General features: G+C 38.7%; 1 long non-coding RNA gene across 1 annotated transcript; it reads left to right on the forward strand.

Moving 5' to 3' along the window:
• Positions 1-7681: 7681 nt before the first annotated feature.
• Positions 7682-15975, forward strand: LOC132805448 (uncharacterized). The gene is made up of 4 exons (XR_009640915.1): positions 7682-7989; positions 14645-14729; positions 15105-15354; positions 15588-15975. It is a non-coding gene; the product is annotated as an uncharacterized LOC132805448 (long non-coding RNA).
• Positions 15976-17495: the final 1520 nt, after the last annotated feature.

A 17495-nucleotide genomic window follows, 5' to 3' on the forward strand; every position in this document is an offset into this window, starting at 1 on the left:
TTGTTGTAGACTGTTGAGATATTATGATATGTTTTAGGAACGTAGTTGCTATTGTTTAGGATTGTTTCCTAAACTTAGAGTTTTACCTTAATTAGGATTGCTTGATGTACTATATATATGCGTGAATGAATATCAATTAGGGTTAAGCTTTAACCCTTTAATTACTCTTTACATGGTATCAGAGCGAGACATACACACACAATAAAACAATGGCCGGCAACGATGAACAACCACCATCGCTGCCACCTAAAATGGAGATGAATTCACCTTTTTTTCTCGGCACAGGAGACCGACCAGGGGACTTCATCACTCCCACTCGCTTACGCGGAGACAATTACGATGATTGGGTTTCAGATATTCAGTTGGCATTGGAGGCACGCCGCAAGTTCGAATTTTTGGAAGGCACTATCACCGGACCGCAACCTCCATATACCCAATCTGATTGGAACACTATCAATGCAATGTTGGTTTCTTGGATTACAAACACAATCGATCCCGAGGTAAAAAGTACTCTATCTAAATTTCGTGATGCGAAACGCTTATGGGAGCATCTTAAGCAACGATATGCTATGGTTAATGGCCCAAGAATTCAACAATTAAAGACTTCAATTGTTAAGTGTGAGCAACCAAAATCTATGTCTGTTACAACTTACTATGGCAAATTGAATGTATTATGGGAGGAATTATTTAAGCATGAACCGCTAATTTCTTGCAACTGTTGTTCGTCTTGTACTGCCGCATCATTGCACCAAGCAAGACGTGAACAAGGAAAATTACATGACTTCTTGATGGGACTCAACACTGATTTGTACGCTCAATTATGAACCAATATCCTTTCTCAAGATCCCTTGCCTTCGCTTAATCGAGCATACCAACTGGTGATACAAGATGAGCGTGTGCGGCTTGCCAAGACAGTCACAGAAGATAAGCCAGTAGAGGTCCTTGGCTTTGCTGTCCGTACAGGCGCTGGAAGAGGACGAGGAAAAATGGAGAGGCCCGTGTGTAGCCACTGCAAGAAGACGGGGCATGATTCTTCAACTTGTTGGTCCCTCGTTGCTTGTCCTCACTGTCACAAGCATGGCCATGACAAAAATAATTGCTATGAAATAGTGGGCTATCCCGAGGGGTGGTCGGATCAAAACAAGGCTGATGGGGGTGCTGGCTGTAGTCGTCAGCAGGCTGGTCATGGGCGTGGTTCAGCTCGTGCCAATGCGGCCAGTAGTACAGTTGGAGCATCCTCTACTAAAAGTTCTACCGATCAACTCTTCACACCCGAACAATAGAAAGCTCTTGCGGGCTTAATTGGTAATGCTCAAGTTCCGGATGACAGGTTGAATGGTAAGTTTGACACGAAGTCATGGATCATTGACACCGGGGCAAGTCATCATGTGACCGGTGATTTGTCTCGGTTATTTGATACTATGGCGTTGTTTGAGTGTCCGGTTGGACTTCCTAATGGTGAATCTGTTGTTGCGGCCCAATCCGGTTCAGTTCGATTGTCGGATAAAATCACTATTAAAAACGTTCTTTATGTGCCGAAACTCAATTGCAATTTACTTTCGGTTTCACAATTGAATGATGACTTACATTGTATTGTCCAATTTAACTCTTATATATGTGCTATACAGGACCACACCAGGGAGCTGATTGGAACGGGAGTTAGGCGAGATGGACTTTACTACTTTGGTGGAGCTGAAGGTGATTCGGTACAACATGTTTTTGTCCACAACGCAGCATCGACTTTAGAGTTGTGGCACAAAAGGATGGGACACCCTTCAGAGAAAGTAGTGAAGTTACTTCCTCCAGTTAGCAATCTTAAGGGTAGTTTAAATAAAGCTTGTGAAATATGTTTTCGTGCTAAGCATCCTAGAGACAAATTTCCTTTAAGTGACAATAAGGCAACTAGAATTTTTGAGAAAATACATTGTGATTTGTGGGGCCCTTATAAACATGTCTCTTCTTGTGAAGCTCGTTTTTTTTAACTATTGTTGATGATTTCTCAAGAGCTATGTGGATTTATTTGCTGGTTGATAAAACAGAAGTTTTTCGGATGTTTATGTCTTTTATTGCAATGGTAGATCAACAATTTTCTCAAACAGTGAAAGTTGTTCAAAGTGATAATGGTACGGAATTTCAATGCCTACTTGACTATTTTTCTGCAACTGGTATTTTATTCCAAACTTCATGTGTGGGAACCCCGCAACAAAATGGGAAGGTTGAGAGAAAACACAAGCATATTTTAAATGTGGGGAGGGCATTACGCTTTCAAGCCAATTTGCCTATTTATTTTTGGGGAGAAAGTGTTCTTGCCACCGCTCATTTAATCAACTGCACTCCCTCTCCTTTGTTACACAATAAAACACCATTCGAAATCCTATTTGGGACCCCTCCTTCATATGAGGCAATTCACACCTTTGGTTGTCTTAGTTTTGCTCATGATCAAAAATCCAAAGGTGACAAATTTGCAAGTCGAAGTAGAAAATGTGTGTTTTTGGGTTACCCGTTTGGAAAGAAGGGGTGGAAGTTGTTTGATTTGGACAAAAAGGAATTATTTGTTTCTCGTGATGTCAAGTTCTTTGAGGATGTCTTTCCGTTTGGTAACTCGGGTGCTGTGAATATTATTCTGGACAATATTGTGCCTACGATAAATGTTGGAATTGATAGTGATTTTGCTGATTTTGTTGATGATGATGCTGATTTGCCTAACCCACAAGCCCAAACACAACCTTCCAACCTCATCCAACCTGAACCCCAAGCCCACCAAGATCCGGCGCCCCATTTTGATACAGATCTAGACCTGGACTTGAGGGAGGGTGGGCCGGCCCACACCGAGGCTACATCAGCGCCACAAACAGAGGCTTCTTCAGCGCCTCTTTCACCTGGGCCGGAAGTTGTTTCCACAGATGGGCACGATTCACTTGGGCTTGACAATACAAGCAATGGGCAGTCTGCTCCTATGGGAAAGGGAATGAGGGATAAATTTCCTTCTGTTCTATTACGAGATTTTGTTACTCATACGGTGGTTGCTGAAAGTCCATCTCCCGGCACTCCGTCTCCACAGCATCCCTCAGGTACTCCTTATCCCATCGCACATTATATAAATTGTGACAATTTTTCTGTACATTATCGAAAGTTTCTTGCAGCTATTATTTCGAGCAATGATCCTAAGTCGTTTAAAGAGGCTATGAAAGATGTAGGTTGGCAAAAGTCAATGCAGGAGGAGATTTGGGCTTTTGAGGAAAATGGTACGTGGACTCTTGAACCTCTTCTAAAGCGTAAGCGTGCTTTGGGAAGTCAGTGGGTTTACAAAATCAAGTACTTCTCAAACGGTGATATTGAAAGGCTCAAATCCAGATTAGTAGTTATGGGGAATCATTAAGAAGCCGGTATTGATTATAATGAAACATTTTCTCCAGTTGCCAAAATGACTACGGTACGTGCTTTCTTGGCTGTTGCGGCTTCGAAAAATTGGGAACTTCATCAGATGGATGTTCACAATGCCTTTTTGCATGGAGATCTTGAGGAGGAAGTGTATATGAAGCTACCCCCAGGATTTGAGCGTTCCGATCTGAACTTGGTCTGCAGGTTACCAAAATCTCTTTATGGGTTGAAACAGGCTCCGAGATGTTGGTTTGCAAAGTTGGTCACGGCTCTTAAAGGGTATGGTTTCTTACAATCCTACTCTGATTATTCTCTTTTTACTTACACTAAGGGCAATATTCAAATAAATGTGCTAGTGTATGTCGACGATCTTATTATTTCTAGGAATGATTTCGCTGCACTTAAGACCTTTAAAGCCTATCTCAGTGATTGTTTTAAGATGAAAGATCTTGGTGCTTTGAAGTATTTCCTCGGAATCGAGGTGGCAAGGAGTTCGGCTGGTTTGTTCTTGTGTCAACGCAAGTACACGCTTGACATTGTGTCGGAGGCCGGATTACTGGGAGCCAAACCGTGTGGCTTCCCGATCGAGCAAAATCATAGATTAGGACTCGCAAATGGGGAGCTCTTGTCGAACCCTGAGTCCTATCGCAGATTAGTAGGTCGACTCATTTATCTGGCAGTGACCCATCCAGATTTGGCCTACTCGGTTCATATATTATCTCAGTTTATGCAGGAGCCTAGAATTGAGCATTGGGAGGTGGCTTTGAGAGTCGTTCGTTATTTGAAAGGTACTCCGAGTCAGGGTATCTTGTTACGTGTAGATAGTGATCTGTCCTTGCATGGTTGGTGTGATTCTGATTGGGCAGCATGTCCAGTCACTAGACGCTCTTTGTCCGGATGGCTTGTGTTTCTTGGGCAATCTCCTATTTCTTGGAAGACAAAGAAGCAACACACAGTTTCCCGCTCGTCTGCAGAAGCGGAATACCGAGCTATGGCAGCAGTTACTTGTGAGCTCAAATGGTTGAAAGGGTTGCTTCTGACCTTAGGTGTGCACCACCCAAAGGCAATTAAGCTCTTTTGTGATAGTCAGTCAGCCCTTCATATGGCCAAAAAACCAGTATTTCATGAACGCACCAAACACATTGAGGTTGATTGTCACTTTGTTCGGGATGCGATAACAGATGGTTTGATTGCTCCGTCATATGTTCCTACTGTTACACAATTGGCGGATATTTTTACAAAGGCTCTTGGAAAGAAACAATTTGATTATCTTCTTGCCAAGTTGGGCATTTTTGAACCTCATGCCCCAACTTGAGGGAGGGTGTTGAGATATTATGATATGTTTTAGGAACGTAGTTGCTATTGTTTAGGATTGTTTCCTAAACTTAATTAGGATTGCTTGATGTACTATATATATGCGTGAATGAATATCAATTAGGGTTAAGCTTTAACCCTTTAATTACTCTTTACATAGACCCTTGTTGTTTGACCACTGTGAGGTATGAACATCGGAATCTAAACAATCAGCATTGACATATTTAATTCCCTAATAAAGGCTCTCTCAGCAGGACTTGCATTTTGTGACCATCTATGCCATTCCCACCCATTAATTGATGCATAAGCACTCCCATCTGATCTAAGGCATGGTTTTAATGTCTTGGATTCACAGTACTTTGTCTTTTTTACAATCTGCTATTTACATGCTGCCTGTTTCACATCACCATTTACTACTTTTAAAACTTTTTTGGATTGTGGTGACAGCACACCAGCTCCTTCTTTTTAAGCTTTGATGGCTTATTTGCTGCATAAGAAAAGAAATATGAATATATAAACAAACATATTAAAATAATAAAAAAAAGGACAAAGTGTTAAATGATATTTAAATTTGCTCAATTAAAAATATACCGAAATAAAATAAAAATATTAATTAGATACTTACAAATGTTTTCTAGAATTTGAACATCATGGTCATAGCCATTGGCCACTTTCTCAACACCAACACAATTTCTAGAGAAAATTGAAACCTGTAGTATGCTACGTTTAACAACACTTTCTTTGGGAAAAAAGAAAAATAAATAATTTCTTTAAAGTTATATATATATATATATATATATATAATATAAAAAGTATTCAACTTTGTCCTCACCTATTATTCACCCAAAAAAAAAAAAAAAAATTTGTCCTCATCTTCACTATCTCATATAAAGAATACGTGTACAGAGGCTTTCATCTTACTTAGTGTCGGCAAACAGAGGCTTTCTTCCATTCCACAAAATCTTAACTGCTATAGACTGGTGCGTTTTCTTATACCCATTCCATATTTCTTAACTTTCATCACATATTGAAACTCAGATAAAAATTGAAAGTTTAATATATAGTTGCTTGTTGAACATATTTTACAATGGTCAAACTTCAAAATTAAAAAGAAAATACTTACGATCTATGGGTTAATTCTTCTCCTTAATAGCTTTGTAAGGTTCCATCAAATTAGGATTAAGCTTCAATTTGCTTGTCTGATACGTGTTTTGATTTTTCTCGCTAACAACTTTGTGAGGTTCCATTGAAAAAAAAGAAATAAACTTTAATTTGCTTGTCTGATCAATCACACTCTATAATCAAAATCTTAAATCTTTTTTCCCCAAATTTTCCCTCCCCGTTGCAAACGGGAATACGATACAAGGGATAGGAAAATATGTGAGAATGACCTTCGTTGCCCTTGTCAAATGGGCATGTGCCTCTCACATGTTTTTTCTGTTAACAATGTTAACGGAATTGATGTTTTGGTACTAACGATGATTGACTTCAAAGAGCTTAGGGACTTAATTGTTAAAAAAATTAATTTAAGAACCAAGTTGTCACAAACCATATAGTTGAGGGACTTTATGTGATAATATCCCTTTTATTTATTTATTTTTTTCATATTCAAATTAAGCTTAAGAAAAAAAAATTTACTAAAGTTTTCGTAATCCAACCCTGTATTCAAAACAGAAGCCTTTTTTTGGGGTCAGATTCAAACCTTGCCCCTGCAATGTATTTATTAAAATTCTTGCTGTTGTGCTTTTATTGAGTAGATTACATGATATTCGTTCAGTAAGAAGGGACATTCTCTTCCAAATTTGTTTTGCTGCTGCAGAAATTTGTCTTCAACCTTGCAGGTTTTCTTACTGGGTAATGGGTAAGAGTATACAATATTTTCTTCATTAAATTATAATAAACATTTTCTTATGGTTGAAGATTCATTTAAATTGTCAATTTTATATAATATGTTTAAATATGTAGAATAAAAAATCACAACTTAAAAGATCTCCTTTTTTTTCAAAAAAAAAAAATGCCGAAATTTAATTCATAGTAAAATATGAGAAATATAGTTAATAATAATGAATATTGCCTAAGCGGTGTTGATAATATTTAGTAGAGTCGGTAGCCGAAGCAAGAAGCTGATTACTAAACTTCTCTTGTCACCATTGTTAAGCTTAAAATTTCATGTTATCAATGGGTCTATTAGGATTTAAAAGATTTACATATGGATGTCTAAATTATGTGCACAAAAGAAGAAGAAAGGGAAACAAGGTGTACGGTTCTATCTTAGTTTTCACTCCTCTAAAACTATAACTATTTTTCACCTATTCTCCAACATGGGTGCTGTTGATACCCTTATTTTCTTGTATTGTTTTGGCACTAACCACGAGATCTAACATGAAATTATAGTAAACGTTAAGTAGTGTTTATGAAAATATCCCCGGGGTTATGAAAATAACAACGGGGTTTTCGATTCTCGCTTTAGTTCTCTCCATCAAGCATTGAGACTCCATGTTCTCTCACTAAAATAATCTCGGTAATAGTTACAAATTTTCCTTTGACACAAAAAATGATGTCATTGAATCAACAGTAACAGTGATTGTCATTGTCACATTATCATGCATATACTTATTCGACGACAGTAATTATCATGGTCACATTATCATGGCTGATTTGTTTATTCAGTGATATTTTTTTTATCTTATTTTGTCATTTAATTATCGTCACAAAACATCCAAAAAAAATAAAAATTGGGAATGACAAATTTCCCTTCCTTTCATTCCCCACCCCCACCCAAAATTATGACCAATTTTTAAAAACTGTCACTCAAAATGGTTGAGTTGACCGCCCAAACTGTAACAGTTGCATAGGAAGATTGTCACTATGTTGTTTTTATCTCATAAAAAATTTTCATGCGAAACGCTGCGTTTTAATCATTGCATTTTTATTTTTATTTTTATTTTTGGGAGTCTCCTTCTCCAAATCACTTGTACAATCTCTCACCGTAGATCCAAAGTCCCTCGCCCAATTTTGCGGGTAGCTAGCCCACGCTCCATTCAATTTTAGTCTGTGTCAATGGTGGAAATTGAACCAGCGCAACCACCCCCAACCTTTCCCAAATTCGGCATCCAACATTTGTTGGAGCGTTACACTCAGAACGGCGATCGAGCGGAGAGACGTTTGCTGTGGTCTGATCGGTGTAGAGCGACGCAGTCCGCGACCACTTACCGCTACGGAAGGGGACGGCGGGGCGCTGATGAGGAGCTTCCTTCTTGGATGAGAGGAAGAGGTGTAGGAGATAGTCAAATAGTGAGTAAAGCCTCACACTAAGACTGGACATGGTTGTATGTTTCAGAATAAAGTGGTGTAGTTGAGTCGGATTATCTAGATTTTGAAGTTGTAGTTTCCTTTTAACATCCTTTAGTAATTACATGATTATCCATCAAGTAAAATGCTTCTTGTATGCTCACTTGTATGCTTAAACAGGAACTGAATACCACATCAAGTGAAAATGCTTGTTTGCTCACTTCTTAACTAATTTTTTTAAGGCAGATGTGATGATGTCTTTGCTACAAGAATAGCTTTTGCGAGAAGTGTAACTTTATTTGAGTTGCAGGGAGATGCCTTTGACGCTGTGACATGCGGTCCAATTTATTTTATTATTAGTTTGCATCTGTCTTTTTTATGTTTTTTAGAATCTGTAACAATGCCCAAACAACTGTGAATTTTTCTTTTGCCTGCAAAGTTTTAATTGTGTTTTATATTGATTGCATCACTTTTTGGTTCAATTTGTGAATTCCATAGTGCTTTATGTATATCCCCAAAAGTCTGGATTGTGGTCTTATATTAGATTAGATTAAAGTGGTTTAAATTTTTAGCATGCAAAGCGAAATATTGTTATGTCTGCTAGTTGTTTCAGCTGTCTATGGTTTTTTGATAGTATTTTAAAGCTAAATATGGTATATCATTTGTGAAGTCCAGCCGCACCACCACTGCACCGACAGTGTGAAGACTGCACAGCCATCACTTTTGACACCACTGCACCGACAGCCACCATTGTTGACAATGGCCATTGCTGCACCGAAAATGGATTGTTCAACAATTGTGGGCTCTGCAGAGGCTGTTGAAGATTGTGGCCATGCAACCGACCTTGTAAGCCTATAAATAGGCTCCATCCCGTTGTATGCAAGCAAAGCCAAGAGAGCAAGCTCAATATTATCCCAAGTGAGGAATATTGAGAGAAAACTCCGAGAGAGAGAGTGTTTAAGTTCCAGAGAGAGCTTGAGAGAAGAGTGAGCAATTCCAGAGAGAATTTGAGAGTGTAGGGAGAGATTCCACGTGAGAATCCAAGAGAGAAGTTTTTGTATTTTTGTATTCTATTTCCAAGAGAGTAATAGAATTCTTTTTATTTTTCTTCTCATATTTCTTCTCTAAAGTGGTCAGAGAACCACAACAAGTGGTATCAGAGCTCCAGGTCGAGAGCTTGGGTTCAAAATTTGAAGAAACAGAGCCACTGTTCTTCAGGTTGGTGTTTCGAAAAGTTGCTCAAATAATTAATTTGACAATACCAGGTGAAAGTACCCGACGAGACGAGAACAACGAAGTTCGCCGGAGAGAAACGCAGCGTCTCACGCGCCCGCACGCGCCACCTGAAGTTTTCTGCAACAGTTCACGCGCCGCACACGCCGTCTGGAGGTTGAAGATGACCACGTCAGCAGACACGTCAGCGCACCCTGCCACGTCATCTGCCACGCCAGTCGACACGTCGTCAGCCATGCAAGCCGACACGTCATCTACCACGTGTTGACACGTCAGCCCAAGCTGCCATGTCATCTGCCACGCCAGCCGACACGTCGTCCGCCACGCCAGCCGACACGTCATCTGCCACGTGTTGACACGTCAGCACAATCTGCCACGTCATCAATACTTTCTGTAATTACGGAACAGCCCCTGAACTATTGGAAATTATAGATTGACCCCTGAAGTTTCTGTATTTGCAGGGTGACCCCAGAAATTTTGTGAAATTATAGTTTTGCCCTAAAATTTCTGGTAATTATATTTTGACCCCGGAAGAGTCAAGTCCACCATTTTCGGCCGTTCCGGATGCAACGGTTAACTCCGTTTTGCCAAATTCAGCTCCATTTTTGGTTAAGCCATAATGTCAATGGAAGAATCATCTTCGGGAGCTATGGTTAAGCTCACTGCCACAAATTATACACTTTGGAGACCTCGGATGGAAGATCTCCTCAATTGTAAGGATCTGTTTGATCCTATAGAAGCTAAAGGAGAAAACCCCGATCCCAGTAAAGTAGCAGAATGGAAGAAATTAAACAAGAAAACGATTGGTCAAATCAGGCAATGGATCGATCATAGTGTCTTCCATCATGTAGCGAAGGAAACGGATGCATATGCCCTCTGGACAAAATTGGAGGACATGTACCAGGCCAAGACTGCTCGGAACAAAGCCCTGTTGCTTAAGCGATTGGTAAATCTAAAATTACAGAGTGGAACTTCTGTAGCCGAGCATACCAGTGAGTTCCAGAGCTTGGTAAATCAACTATCTGCTGTGGATTATCAACTAGGGGATGAGGATCAGGCCCTCCTACTTCTAAGCTCTCTTCCAGACAGTTGGGAGACATTGGTAGTCTCTCTCAGCAATTCGGCCCCGAATGGCAAACTTACTATGTCTATGGTTAAGGATGCCCTATTTAATGAAGAGGCCAGGAGAAAGGACATTGGCATGGATCAGTCACATGCCCTCGTCACAGAGAGAGGAAGATAGCAAAGAGGTGGTCGAGATAGGGGGAGAGGCAGGAGCAAGAGCAGAGGCAGATCTACAGACGGCAGAAAATCATCGTATAAGTGCTATCATTGTGGCCTGGAGGGTCACATGAAGAAGAACTGCAGAAAGTTGTTGAGAGAGCAGAGACTCCAAGGTAATCAGCCGAAGAAGGATGGAGAGACACTAGTCACTGTTACAGGAGAAGTGGTGCTCTGCTCCACCGAAGAAGAGACATGCCTTCATATATCAACCCAAGATGTTGAGTGGGTAGTCGATACTGCAGCATCCTACCATGTCACTCCACACAGAGATTTCTTCAAAACGTACAAAGCAGGAGACTTTGGTACGGTAAAGATGGGAAATTCCAGTTTCGCAAAGATTATGGGAACTGGTGATATTCAGGTAAAAACAAATGTTGGTTGTACAATCACTTTGAAGGATGTCCGTCATGTTCCAGATCTTCGGCTTAATCTACTTTCGGGAGCAGCCTTAGACAAGCAAGGCTATGACAACTACTTCAGCAAAGGCACATGGAAAATGACGAAAGGTGCCATAGTTGTCGCCCGAGGACATATTTGTGGAACGCTGTACAAGACTCATGTGAAGATATGTGCAGATAGCCTCAATATTGTAGAAGGAGAGGCGTCTCAAAATCTGTGGCACTAGAGACTCGGTCACATGAGTGAAAAAGGATTGTCCACTTTGGCAAGGAAGAAGCTTATCACTGTTTGCAAGGATGATGCACTAGATCCTTGTAGTCACTGCTTATTTGGTAAGCAACATAGAGTCTCCTTTAGTTCCTCTGCATTAAGAAGATCAGAGTTGCTTAGTCTGGTGCACTCTGATGTTTGTGGTCCCATGTAGGTGGAATCATTAGGTGGCAACAAGTATTTCCTAACCTTCATTGATGATGCTTCTCGGAAGGTGTGGGTATATTTCTTGAAAACAAAGGACCAGGTATTGGATTACTTCAAACTGTTTCATACCATGGTAGAGCGTGAAACAGGAAAGAAGCTGAAATGTCTCCGCTCAGATAATGGAGGCGAGTATACTTCCAAGGAGTTCGATGCCTACTGTAGAAGACACGGCATTCGACATGAGAAAACGGTCCCTCGCACCCCACAACATAATGGAATAGCCGAAAGAATGAACCGAACCATTATGGAAAAGGTCAGAAGTATGATCAGTATGGCTAAGCTGCCAAAGCCATTCTGGGGAGAAGCTGTTCGTGCCGCCTGCTATTTAATCAACAGATCACCATCAATACCGTTGAATTTTGAAATTCCAGAGAAAATGTGGTCGGGTAAGATTCCCTCCTACTCTCATTTAAGAGTGTTTGGTTGTTTAGCTTATGTACATGTATCCAAGGAGCTCAGACAGAAGCTCGATGCAAGATCTACTCCATGCATCTTTATAGGATATGGAGATGAAGAATTCGGATACAGGTTATGGGACCCGAAAACAAAGAAGGTTATTAGAAGCAGGGATGTAGTATTCCATGAAAACCAGAAAATGGAAGACATTGAAAAGCCCAGAATGTCTCCTAATTGTAGTTCTAGTGCCGAGAATTTTTGTCCTAATCCAGCACCAGCACAAATAGCCACAGAAGATAATGAGGTGCATGAAGATATACCAGAAGCAGACCAGGAGGAAGAAGGGGATATTGAGCAGGGGGAGACTCAATCCTCTCAAGCAGCTGCAGGGCCATCACAGCGGTCAGATGATGGTACACCTCCTGAAACCAGTGGTTTACAAGTTCGGAGATCTGAGCGAGGCCGAATTCCATCAAAGAGATTTCCAGAATCTGAGTATATTCTGCTTACTGAAGAGGGGGAGCCAAAGAGTTTCCAAGAAGCTGTTTCTCATCAAGAGAAGGAAAAGTGGCTGCAAGCAATGCAAGATGAGATGGAATCCTTGCAGAAAAATCATACTTATGAGTTGGTTGAGCTTCCAACAGAAAAAAAGGCACTAAAGAATAAATGGGTGTTCAAGCTCAAGAAAGATGGCAGCGGGAAGGTGGTGAAACACAAAGCCCGATTGGTGGTCAAAGGATTTCTTCAGAAGAAAGGAATTGACTTTGATGAGATTTTTTCACCAGTGGTAAAAATGACTTCAATTCGAGTCATTTTTGATTTAGTAGCAAGTCTAAACCTAGAGCTTGAACAGATGGATGTGAAGACAGCATTTCTTCACGGTGATTTACATGAAGAAATCTACATGGAGCAGCCAGAAGGATTTGAGGTTTCAGGGAAAGAAAACCTCGTATGCAAGCTAAAGAAGAGCTTGTATGGCCTCAAGCAAGCACCAAGACAATGGTATAAGAAGTTTGACTCGTTTATGGTGAGTCAAGGCTATAAAAGGACTGCAGCAGACCAGTGTGTTTATATTCAAAAATTTTCAGGTGGAAACTTCATTGCACTTTTGCTATATGTGGACGACATGTTGATCGTTGGACAAGATGCAATGAAGATTAGTCAGCTGAAGAAAGAATTGTCTAAGTCCTTTGATATGAAAGACTTAGGACCAGCTCAACAAATTTTGGGAATGCAAATAATCCGAGACAGGAAGAATAGAAGGTTATGGCTATCTCAAGAGAAGTATGTTGAACGGGTGATAAAGAGATTCAACATGGATAAAGCCAAACCGGTCAGCATTCCACTTGCAAATCATTTCAAGTTGAGTAAGAGTTTGTGCCCCTCATCCAAAGAAGAGATAGAGGAGATGGCTTCAATACCATATTCTTCAGCGGTAGGAAGTCTGATGTATGCAATGGTGTGTACCAGACCAGACATTGCTCATGCAGTAGGTGTTGTGAGTAGATTTCTTTCAAATCCTGGAAAGAAACACTGGGAAGCAGTCAAATAGATTCTCAGGTATCTTAAAGGTACATCGAAGCTGTGCTTGTGCTACGGGGGAGGTGATCCAATCTTAGAAGGCTATACAGATGCAGATATGGCCGGAGACCCTGATAATAGAAAGTCTACATCAGGTTATCTCTACACTTTTGCAGGGGGAGCTGTGTCATGGCAGTCAAGATTGCAGAAGTGTGTTGCTCTATCCACTATTGAAGTAGAGTACATTGCCACAGCGGAAGCGGGTAAGGAAATGTTGTGGTTAAAGCGTTTTCTCACAGAATTGGGCATCAAGCAAGAAGACTACAAGATACATTGTGATAACCAAAGTGCCATGGATTTGAGCAAAAACTCAATGTATCATTCCCGTACAAAGCACATTGACATCCGCTATCATTGGATACGCGAAGTAATAGATCAACAGTTGTTGAAACTGATGAAGATCCACACAAAAGAGAATCCAGCAGATATGCTAACAAAAGTTGTAGCTCAAGAGAAGCTGAAGCTATGCAGAGACATAGCTGGAATAGATGGCAGATGACCATCAGTTTAAATGCGGCTGGAGGGGGAGAATTGTGAAGTCCAGCCGCACCACCACTGCACCGACAGTGTGAAGACTGCACAGCCATCACTTTTGACACCACTGCACCGACAGCCACCATTGTTGACAATGGCCATTGCTGCACCGAAAATGGATTGTTCAACAATTGTGGGCTCTGCAGAGGCTGTTGAAGATTGTGGCCATGCAACCGACCTTGTAAGCCTATAAATAGGCTCCATCCCTTTGTATGCAAGCAAAGCCAAGAGAGCAAGCTCAATATTATCCCAAGTGAGGAATATTGAGAGAAAACTCCGAGAGAGAGAGTGTTTAAGTTCCAGAGAGAGCTTGAGAGAAGAGTGAGCAATTCCAGAGAGAATTTGAGAGTGTAGGGAGAGATTCCACGTGAGAATCCAAGAGAGAAGTTTTTGTATTTTTGTATTCTATTTCCAAGAGAGTAATAGAATTCTTTTTATTTTTCTTCTCATATTTCTTCTCTAAAGTGGTCAGAGAACCACAACATCATTTTGCTGGATGCTATCTCATATTATATTAAACATATCTACCTATGTGAATGCATAAGTTCCTAGGCATACAGATTTATGTCCTGTTAAAGAATTTATGTAATTTAGATGGTCATTTAGGTATTCATTTAGGTGAATTTAATGGAAAGTTCTATTATGATATGATACCGAAATGCATTCTCAGTTAAGAGGATCTCTTCTATCACACTATTCCTTTTACTGTTTAGCACGTAAAATTTCTAAAACTGAGTTAATTTTGTTGCTCTAGGTGATGACCTGGATGGAGAGGAAAGGCTTGAAGAATGGGAGAATGTGGGCAATGCGTGAAGGAGTTTGTGAGACTCTTTGAGGAGGTAACTTGGAATGAATTTGAAATAGTTGGCTATTTAAGATAGGTGTTTTTCACTATATTAGCATTCTTAGTTTATGAAAATGAAACTGGTAAATTAAAATGATAAACATAGACATGTCTATGTAGTTACTATGTTATTCTCTCTTTCCTAGTTTCAAGCTTTTAGCTTTGGAAATATTTAGATTTGTTCATTATGGTTGCTTCCAAATAAAATCTTAGGGTTACAGTGAAAATGAAGCTTCTTACATATCATGGACGTAATTTTCGGTGCTTCAAGTTTCCCATGAAGCAAAAAATGTGATTTAAAATATATATATATATATATACATGGATGAAGAATGAACACGATAGTTTATTTGCGTTGTTTTACATGCAGGTCTGCGTCTCCCCGCTTGCTTGCAATGCTATCTGCTACTCCTTCCATTCCTCCTGTTTCTTCTCCTGTGTTGTTGTGTGCCAATAATCAGTAGCTTTCTGGGATACAACATGAACATAGGTCCGATGACAGAGGAGCATCTGATGATCAAATTTCTCAGCTAGTCATTTGGAAATATAAAGGAATTGACACCAAGTTAGGACATGGAAATGATACTGACTGCATTTTAGGCCCTGCCAATGAAGATCCGGTAAGTCACTTTCCATTATTTGGAATAGCTAAGCTTGCCAATATATGCATTGGTTTGGCATTTTATATGGTAGTAACTTGTTGAATTTAGATTCTCTTCCTGTATCTCTCTTCTTGTCTCATCACTGTTTTAAGAGATAAAGACTCTCAAGTCAAATTTGATCAACAACGTGCAATATTTAATAGATGTTATTGAGTACTCACTATTTTCTTCTGTTGTGTCATAATTGGCAGGAATGCTGTATTTGCGTAGCCAAGTACAGAGAAAAGGAAGAACTGAGAAAGTTGCCCTTTCCCATATGTTTCATCTCTATTGTGTGGATCAATGGCTCAAACTCATATCATATTGTCCTCTTTGTAAACAAGAACCAGAGAGATAGACACTGGATTATTTTGGATCTGTTTTTCGTTTTTTGTTTTCTTTGAAACATTCTCTTTTGTGTGTTTTAATATACTTTTTTATATGGTTACTTGGTGAGTTTATGTTCGTACAATTGAGCTCACCGGTAACAAAAACCATACCTGAGAGTCCATAATCATCTTTGAGCACACCCCACAAAAATAGCAGGAGATGGTGTTGGAACTTTTCACTCCCTCAGCACTCCAAGACTTTACAATACATATATATACGATTTTTAAGTGTATCATATTGTCTATGTAATTTTACCAAAAATAATGCAGCAACCCATATTTATACATTATGGTCACTATAATTCTTATTCCCTTCATTTTAATTCAGTGGCCTAATTGTTATACGTGTGTGTATTTATATATTAAGTTTTGGGAATGCACAACCGAATTTGAATTCAGCATATATATATATATATATATATTTGTATATTTCATTTTTTTGGGTCAAAAAGGATAAAATCTTCTTAATTCCAATATAGGCGTATTATGTCTGACTTTTTTGAGTAACATGTATAGAAATGCCCATTCTATTTTTTTATTTAAACGGTTTCATAACACAATCCTTTACATATAACAATAACCAAAATTTTATTTGGATTTTTAGTCACTGAGAGGATTTTGGAAAAAACAAGAGATTTCATATCATTTTTTATTGATCGTCGTTTAATTTCAATGTTAATTTCCATTTGTAATAAAATAATGTAAAAGATTTTTCAAGAGTTTGATTAAGTATGAAAAACATTACCAGAACTTTCCCATGAAATAAAATAAAGCCTTGTTCATATTTACATACAACATAATATTCGAAATGCTCTGAAGTTATTGGATATTACAAATTCTGAATGGACTGGAAATTTGAAATCCTGAACTGATCCTGGGCCGTTTCACATGTTGCTAGACAAAGCTAAACAATTTATGTCTAATTAAAACTTAGTGGAACAAGTAAAATGAGAGCTTTGAAGTGACACTTGCATCCAACAAGATAGCAGCACAAAACTGCTTGAGCTCTCAATTATTTTAGCTAATCACAAAACCAAAACATACTGTGTCAGTATGGAAGAAATTATACATATTAAATGCGAGGAATTGAAAGTATACTATACAGATGCCTCAAATTTTTTTTTTTTAAAGTAGAATAATAAATTTATACTATTACTAATTAATTAACCATAGTATATACATGTAGTATATAATAAAGAAAAAGAAATTTTCACCCAAAAAAAAAAAAAGATAAATAAAGAAAAAGAAGTAATTTTTTTTGTCAGCATTACAATAATTTTTCTAAATATAAAGAGAGGGGGATTGGCAACTCGAATTCACCACCTGACTTGTCTGGCCCAAAAAAAAAAAAAAAGCATTGAAGGAGCTTAGCAGATTTAAGTCTTTCGTAAATTATGTTTGCTGGATACAAATAAAAATAAAAATAATTAGAACTTGAAATGATAATACATAGATATATATATATATGTATATATATATCTATAGAGTATTATAAATGTACTCAATGAGTTTCATTAAGGCAAAATTGATCTTTGACTATAATAAGATTCTGATATATATATATATATATATATGATTTATCTATTTGTTATGAATGAAAACTATATATATGCATTTTTATTACCAAAAAAAAAAAAAACAAAAACTAAATGCATTTTACCTTTTTTATTTGTAAGTTCTTAGTATTTTCACTCATATAAATCAATTTATATATTTTATTTCAAAAGCCCA

This window comes from Ziziphus jujuba, chromosome 1, assembly GCF_031755915.1.
Source record: "Ziziphus jujuba cultivar Dongzao chromosome 1, ASM3175591v1".
In the NCBI taxonomy this organism is placed as follows: domain Eukaryota; kingdom Viridiplantae; phylum Streptophyta; class Magnoliopsida; order Rosales; family Rhamnaceae; genus Ziziphus; species Ziziphus jujuba.